The following is an 8529-nucleotide window of genomic DNA, read 5'->3' as shown; positions in this document are numbered from 1 at the left end:
CGAACCATGTGACGTAATCGGAGGCTCCTCCACCGAAATAACACCTTCGGCCCATGAAATCATGGCTATAATCGCCTCGTGGACCGAGCCTTTCTTGGCCTACCTAAATAGGCAGGAGATCCCCGAGGACCAAAATGAAGCACGTTGTATCGTGCGGCGCTCCAAGGCCTACAAAGTCCATGAGGGAGAACTCTACAAGAAAAGTGCGACGGGAGTGCTCCAAAGATGCATCTCCGAATAGGAAGGGCGGAAGCTCTTGGCTGAAATCCATGCCGGACTCGGCGGGTATCACGCTGCGGCTCGGGCACTTGTCAGCAAAGCCTTCCGTACAGGTTTTTATTGGCCGACGGCCCGAGCAGACGCACAGGACCTTGTCCAGCACTGCGTCGGTTGCCAACTTTTTGCCAATCAGAGCCATATGCCCCTACCGCTCTCCAAAAAATCCCCATTACTTGGCCCTTCGTGGTCTGGGGGCTGGATATAGTCGGAACCCTTAAAGGGAAGCCATAAGAAAAAAAATACTTATTGGTCATAGTGGACAAGTTCACCAAATGGATAGAGGCCAAACCAGTTAAAACGGCCGAATCTGGACCAGTGATAGACTTCATATTAGGGGTTGTACACCGTTACGGCGTCCCCCACAGCATCATCACTGATAATGGCTAAAACTTCACAGCCGATGAAGTGAAAACTTGGTGCGGCAACATGGGCATTAAGCTCGATTACGCCTCCGTCTACCATCCCCAAACAAACGGTCAGGTCGAACGTGCAAATGGTCTCAATATGAGTGGCATCAAACCCAGATTAGTGCGGTCCTTGACAGAATCAGACACGCACTGGGTCGAGGAACTTGACTCCATACTCTGGGGGCTGCGAACCATGCCGAATCGCACCACTGGATACACCATTTTTTATGGTGTATGGCGCAGAAGCAGTACTACCCTACGACATAATACACGACTCACGTCGCGTGCGCCTGTACGAAGAGAAGGAAGCCGAGTTAGATTGGCAGGACAAATTAGATGCCCTGGAGGAGGAGCACGATGTCGCCAAAGCCCGTTCCGCATTCTATCAGCAGCAGGCTCGATGATATCAAAGCATAGAAGTGCGGGCCAAAACTTATAGTATTGGCGAACTCGTTCTACGCCTACCGGAGAAGAAGAAGGACAAGCTCAAACCTAAGTGGGAGGGTCCCTTCATTATTGATAAAGTTCTCACCGGAGGAGCGTACCGCCTGCATAATGCATCCGATAACAGATTCGAGCCAAACCCATGGAACGTGGCCAGACTCCAAAGATTCTACGCCTAGTGCCAAACTCAATGTTCGTCTCCTTACCCCCTCTTTTAATTATGCTCCTCCCCTTCTTTTTTTCCTTTCTCACCCTTTTTCCCTTTTTCACACAAAGTACTCAATACAGTGCGGATGTTTGGATCACTCCGGCCACACTATGTGTGTAATCCATACCTGGGGGCTTCCTATACGGAAGCTAAATATAATTACTTTCATGGCTTCTTGCCTATCACATATGCGTTCTTTTTCCATATGTGCCTTTTCTTCACCATTATATGCATCGATATGACTTAAGATGTGGCCATGCTGGGTTGCCTGGCTCTTGTGTTTATGCCCTATGTTCCCGTTAATTTGGCTAGGGCATAAGGGGAGCACCTCTGCGATTGTTACTGCCGGTTCAGCCGGATGTGTACCTTAGACTGGGTGAAGCCGAAAGCTAGCGTTCTTAAGGGAATATTCGGTTGGTGAAAAAAAGATGTTTCTTTCGTTTATTACAAACATGAATCCCCAGAAGTTTTTGTTATTATCTTGCGTCTCTGTTTGCAGCCCGGACATGTACATCGATGCATGCGTGCCCAGTGAAAGGAACCCCTAACGGAACTATTCTCCCTGGAAGATGTTTCTTACTACCCATGTAATATAACATAACTAGTTGGGTACTTGTCTGTTCAAGCACTTATGACCCATACGCATGGTTTTCACGCATACCCCGGTTCTGCATAACCGAGCGGGTATTCGGATACACCCCGGACTGTCGGATCCGGGGGCTGAAGCAAAAAGGTCTGCCATGACAAATGATTTTTAATCCGGCTAGGGACTACATATGTCCATTGAATTACATAGTCACTTGGACTGACTATATTCTTCCTCTATACCGTCCAACAGGCTATCTAGCTTGCAATCCTGTTGGGAATACTTTGCGGCTAACGCTACCTGATCATACACCAGACTCACGGGAATTTCTTGCCCATCTGGCCCCGCCGGTCCGACTTCGACCATATGGTTCGGGTCATGCTTGGTGTAGCGCATCTTCACCATGGCCCAGGCTTACCTTGCACCTTGTCGGCAGGCTGACATCTTCCACAATCGGAAGCGCCACCGTGCTCCTTGGAGCATATCCACGAACTCCCCCATGCCTTTTGGCAGGGAAGTGGCTGGCCACAAGGCCTGGGCAATACCCTGCATCACCTGCCGAGCTCGCTCGTGCAGCTGTGAGAGGTCTTGCAGCAAATCACCTGCGGACGCGGGCATCTCCTCTTCAGGACGGCCCGTCAACATACCTACAAATATAAACTCTTTCAATATGTTTCCTCGCCGAGCTGTACTACAGTTCGTCTAGGCACTCACCATAAATGCCGCGACGAAGCCTTCTGTTCTCCTTCATGGAGTCTGCCAGCAGAGCGCGAACATCTCCTAATTCGACGCCCGACCGGACATTGGAATCTTGAAGATTGTTCTTCTCCCGCCTAACTTGCGTAAGAACACGCTCGCCAGCTTTTAGCTGCCTTTGGAGATGTGACTCGCTATCTCTCACGATCTCCGGATTCTCCCCGGGATTGTCTGCAGAACTTTCTGTTAGATTTATCAAACAAGCCAATTACTAACTGGTACATTTCCATAAAATTTCGTTATTAAAGACGAATGTTACCAGGGGAGGCCTTTTGGGACTCCTCTAGTTTGGCAACCGCGGCCCTCAACTGGGTCTTGCACTCCTCCAGCTCTTGAGACAATTGGGTATTCTTCTCTACGAGGACCTGCGGATAAAATGATCCTTAAATCAGTTGTTCCAACCGTTTGAAGTCTCAGGGGCTACTGCTATACATGCTTATAAAATTTCCTTACTCGTATATCTTTTGCATACTGGTCTGTCGCTCGGGCGAGTCCGCCTTGAGCAGCCCGAATATATGTGTCTCCCGAATTGAAAGCATTAAATGCCTCTTCGGAAAAGATGCTATTCCTAAGTACGGCCCGTCGGCGCCGGTGATTCATGGCACTCTCCACTTCAGAATTCATGGTGGAGAGCATATCCGCATCCTCTGTCGGAGGACAATTCGGCGTCGGCCCTGCATTGGCCTCCTGCCTCAAGGCCGGTTCTGGAATCTGGCTGGTGGAGACGTGATCAGCAGGATCTCCGGATATAGTCCGGAGACTCCTCTTTCTGCCAGAACGCGAAGGACGCTGTTACATTTCAAACACAATAATCACAGAGCAGGTTTTTTCCATACCTCTATAACGGCGTTTCGGCCCTAACCCCCTTCCTCTTAAGCCTGCCGGACCCGGACGTCCTCTGCCGACGAGCCCCCAAGGGCTCGACGCGGCGCTCCAATGGCCGTCTCTATAAGAATACGATATTTTACGCATAAGGCATGATATCAGAAAGGAATCCTCGTCAGAGGATAAGGTTTCGACCTTGCTTACACGCGATGCAGCTAGCAGTCCGGGATAATCGGCGGTAATGGCCACCAAGGCGCCATCACAGTTGGCCTGATAAAATGTCCCATTGACAAGCTCCACTGTAATATCCGGATCTTCTTCGAGTCCTGGATCGAAGGCCCTTCCAGGGTCCTCTGGCTGCGGGGAGGGGCTGTTGAATCCTTCCACGGCCCTCCTCAGTTCCTACTCGGAAATATCGAGGTAAATAATTATGATGAAGGACGCCAGAATGGATGGATCGGGGGAAAGAGTGACGACTTACCCAGCTCGGGGGGTTGTACATGGAAAATCCATCCCGCTGTTTAACATGAAGGAATTCTTCTTCTTCCCCTTTATACAAATCGGACAGTATTTTCGCCAGAGTAGTGGAGGAGTCCGGACCTTTACGAGCACAATGGGTGGCATCATCTTCCCCGTTGTAGTGCCACATGGGCTTCCCCCGGTATTGAAGCGGCTGCACCCCCCGCATTATGCATATTGTTATAACCTCGACTATTGTCAGCCCTGATTTGGCCAGTATCTTTATCCTGCTCATCAGGAAGTGTACGTCTCTAGTATCCTCCTCTTGGGGGCCCTGAGGGCGCCAACTTTGGCGTACCTTCGGCGGAGACCGTCCGGACTGGATCCGGAAGGGGAACGTCATCAACATAAAACCACTTCGAGGGCCAGTTTGCAGATGCCTTCTTGGGAGTGTCGGACAGGTATCCGGTCTCGGTGATGCGCCATATTTTGGCTCCACCCACTCGACATATGGACTCCCCCTGGTTGCGAGGGACGAGGCAGAACAACTTCTTCCATAACCCGAAGTGAGCCTCACAGCCCAGGAATAATTCACAAAGGGCGATGTATCCCGCGATGTGCAGTACAGAGGCAGGAGTGAAGTCGTGCAACTGGAGGCCATAGAACTCCAGGAGCCCGCGAAGGAATGGGTGGATTGGAAACCCGATGCCTCTTAGCAGATGCGGGATGAGGCATATTCGCTCCCCCGGGGATGGGTTAGGAGATCTCTCCGCTTGCTCGCCTCCATTATAGGTGGCTAGTCCAGCTCGGACGGGGACCATGAACGCCGGTGGAAGAAACCCTTGGGTCTGCAACTCTATCAAACGGCTTTGAGGAACTGAACACTCTTCCCAATCACCTGGCTTGGGGCAAAGAGAACGGGAAGAAGAGCTGTGGCGACCAGTCATGTTGGAGTGGTTTTTTCCGGAGCGCTCTGTTGGATGCTTGCTCAAGGGAAGAAGGTGAGGTTTGGATCTGAGGATCCCCGTCCCTTCAAATAGACGGTTTGCCTGCAGGGCCGGGGTGGCAAATGCAAAAATGCCTCAGCTCCTCGTATTCGCTTGACGCGTGGAGATGGCCATTATTGACGTGCAGAAGCCGAGGAGTACAACATTGATGGGAAGCCGGATACTGTTCATTACAACAAGAACTTTGGAGTATTCGGAGATGGAACCCGCCTTGCAATACCGAAGACAAAACTGCACGCCGGACTCATCGTCATTGAAGCCTGGTTCAGGGGCTATTGAGGGAGTCCTGGATTAGGGGGTATCCAGACAGCCAGACTATATACTTTGGCCGGACTGTTGGACCATGAAGATACGAGACTCAAGACTTCGTCCCGTGTCCGGATGGGACTCTCCTTTGCGTGGAAGACAAGCTTGGCGATTCAGATATTAGATTTCCTTCTTTGTAACCGACTCTGTGTAAACCCTAGCCCCCTCCGGTGTCTATATAAACCGGAGGGTTTGGTCCGCATAGGGACGATCATAACAATCATAATCATCATAGGCTAGCTCCTAGGGTTTAGCCTCTACGATCTCGTGGTAGATCAACTCTTGTAATACTCATATCATCAGGATCAATCAAGCAGGAAGTAGGGTTTTACCTCCATCGAGAGGGCCCGAACCTGGGTAAAACATTGTGTCCCTTGCCTCCTGTTACCATTAGCCTTAGACGCACAGATCGGGACCCCCTACCCGAGATCCGCCGGTTTTGACACCGACACCTGTCAAAATAAGCGGGCCGGTCCATTTACAAGTACGACACATACAAGTTACACAGAATCGGCCCATCAAAGGCCCATTCTAGATTCTATAATTTCCAGCCCGTCGTCAGTTTAAGCCCGTTAACGGCCCGCTAGGTCTTTGGGCCCAATTGCGGCCCGAGCTTCTTTCGGCCTGTTAGCAGCCCATCGTCAGTTCCAGCCCGTTAATGGCCCGGAACGTCTTTCGGCCATTTCTCGACCCATTCTGCAGTTGGGCCAATTCTAGCCCATTGTGACTTTAGGCCTGTCCTCGGCCCATTCGGTAAATGGGCCAACTCTTAGCCTATTTTGTCCCTCGGCCTGTTAATGGCCCGCACAACACTTGGGCCTTTGACTTTAGGTCCATTAGGGGCCCACGTTACGCAGGGCATCATTTCAGCCCAACGCGACTTTCGAAAAGGGGTGTGGCGTACCGCACAATGGAGCAAATGGCCTTGTGTTCGACCGACCACGTTCGAAACGGGATCCTATTCATCGGGAGGGGTCTGGCGTACCGCAAAACGGAGGAAATAGACTTCTGTTGGACTTCCTACAGTCGAAACGGGGTGCTGTTGATCGGGAGGGGTGTGGCATACCGCAAAACGGTGGAAACAGACTTGTCTTGGAGCGCTACGGTCGAAACGGGGGTCCTGTTCATCGGGTGGGGTGTGGCGTACCGCAAAATAGGACTCCACAAGATACTATTCATCTCCACCATCGGCCTCCTCCAGCCTCTACGGGCTACTGTTCATCCACCGTCGACCTCCTCCAGCCTCCACCTGCTCCTGTTCATCCACGAGCTCCTGTTCATCCAGCCTCCACCGCGCGCTACTCCACCGGCTACTGTTCAACCAGCCCTCTCCACGGGCTCCAGTTCAACCACCCCTCCACGGGCTACTGTTCATCCAGCCCTCCATCGGCTACTCTTCAACCAGCCCTCCACGGGGTTGTCCTGTTCATCCAGCCCTCCATCGGCTACTGTTCAACCAGCCCTCCACGGGGTTATCCTGTTCATCCAGCCCTCCACGGGGTCCTGTTCATCCAGCCCCAAGCGGCTCGATCGATCGGGGTCCTGTTCATCTAGAGGCAACCACGGGGTCCTGTTCATCCACCCCCACCGGGAACTGTTCATCCACCCCCCCAGCAACGCTCACTATTCATCCAAACACCCCAGCAATGCTCACTATTCATCCAGAGGCAGCATCGATCGGCTTCAGTTAGCAGCAGTAGCGAAGGAATCGCTCGATCGCTTGGGTTCAGTAATGCGTAGCCTGCAGTTTAATAGCTCGGGTTCAGTTAGGCGAACGCCTCGCTCGGGTTCAGTTAGAGCCCAATGCCTCTCACCTACGCGCGTATGGTACGAGAGAAACGCGCATCGCTCGGCCCCCGACCACCCACCGTAACCGGAAACTCCTCGAAATTTTCCTCGCCCTCGCTTCTACCGCGGTTTTTTCGTCATGGACGGCCCAAAGAATGTCATGCAACTGCGTCTCCGGCCCGCCCAGGATGAGAAACCCATTTTCTGTCATGATTTTTTGTCAAAGAAGTAGGAGCCCACCACGTCTATGATGATACCGGGTTATGTCACAATTATCGTCATAGAATTGTCATAAGTATGAGAGAAAAAAATTTCATTCGGCCCAAAATGTCACGAATGTGTCTTTTTTAGTGCTACACCCTGGAGCCCAGCCGTTAATTGCTACCATAAGTAAATGGAGTAGTAATGATGTTACCATATAGTAATTGCCCTGTTGGAAGTCATAACACATTACCATTACTATAATTCCCTTTTAAAATAATTCTTCCATTACAGTATGTACCCACGCCCCCCACGCCTCGTGATTTGTCCGCTCACTAAGCGGTCTCTATTCTTTAATCCCAGGTTCGTATCTGCATGGAGTAATGTATTACTACATATCAGTTTTCACTGAAGCATCTTAACATTTTTTGGCGTAATGTTTCTTTTTTGCATTACCATCCACTACACTTTTTTACTGTTGCAACTTTGTGATCATGTAGTAATATATTACTAAATGTCTCGGTAAGGTTTTACTATGTTTACCGAAGAAACCATCGATAACTCCCTGCCCGATAAAAAAACCTAGGTCCATTACCGTCTATAGTATAACTATTACTGGGAATGGCTAGAGACCGAAGCACAGCGGACCAGCACATGGTAACAAAATTAATTGTGTTACTTCTTCTTGCACTCCTCATTACCCTCAACTTTTTGCCGTGGAGAATGGCCTACTAGGACCCGTGCGCGTGAATAGGAGTGGCGGGAGCATAGAATTAAGCAAGAACGCGTGAACGCTCACAATAGCGCTATATATATATAGGGTGAGTCTATTATGATAACACACTTAAGAGTCTTATTCTAATAATACTTGAGCTTATTCTGCTAACACCCGACGCCCACCCCAAAGCTGCAAACAAACAACGCAAAGGGATCTGCCGAACTGCCCGGACAAACAAAAAAGAAAAACCCACACCCACCTTATCCAGTCGTCAAGCCAGCACTCCTCTCTCTCCCCCCGGTGCTCCCCACGACCTCCTTCTACCGCCCCCGCGCCTCCTCCTCCCGCCCCGTGCACCTCCCACGTCGCCGCACCGCCTTCCTCACCTTGCGGAGCTTCCCACCGCCGGATCTGGCGCACCCCGCCCCATCGCGCCATGCCGTCCCACCCCGGCCGCGGCTAATGCACCGCACCGCGATGGCCCCGACCCCGCTCCGCCCCGACCATGGCCATAGCTCCACCACGCAATGGTCGTCCTCCACGGC

This window comes from Triticum dicoccoides, chromosome 6B (genome assembly GCF_002162155.2).
Source record: "Triticum dicoccoides isolate Atlit2015 ecotype Zavitan chromosome 6B, WEW_v2.0, whole genome shotgun sequence".
In the NCBI taxonomy this organism is placed as follows: Eukaryota; Viridiplantae; Streptophyta; class Magnoliopsida; order Poales; family Poaceae; genus Triticum; species Triticum dicoccoides.
The sequence above is the reverse complement of the archived record's forward strand: the minus strand, read 5'-3'. Positions refer to the sequence as shown.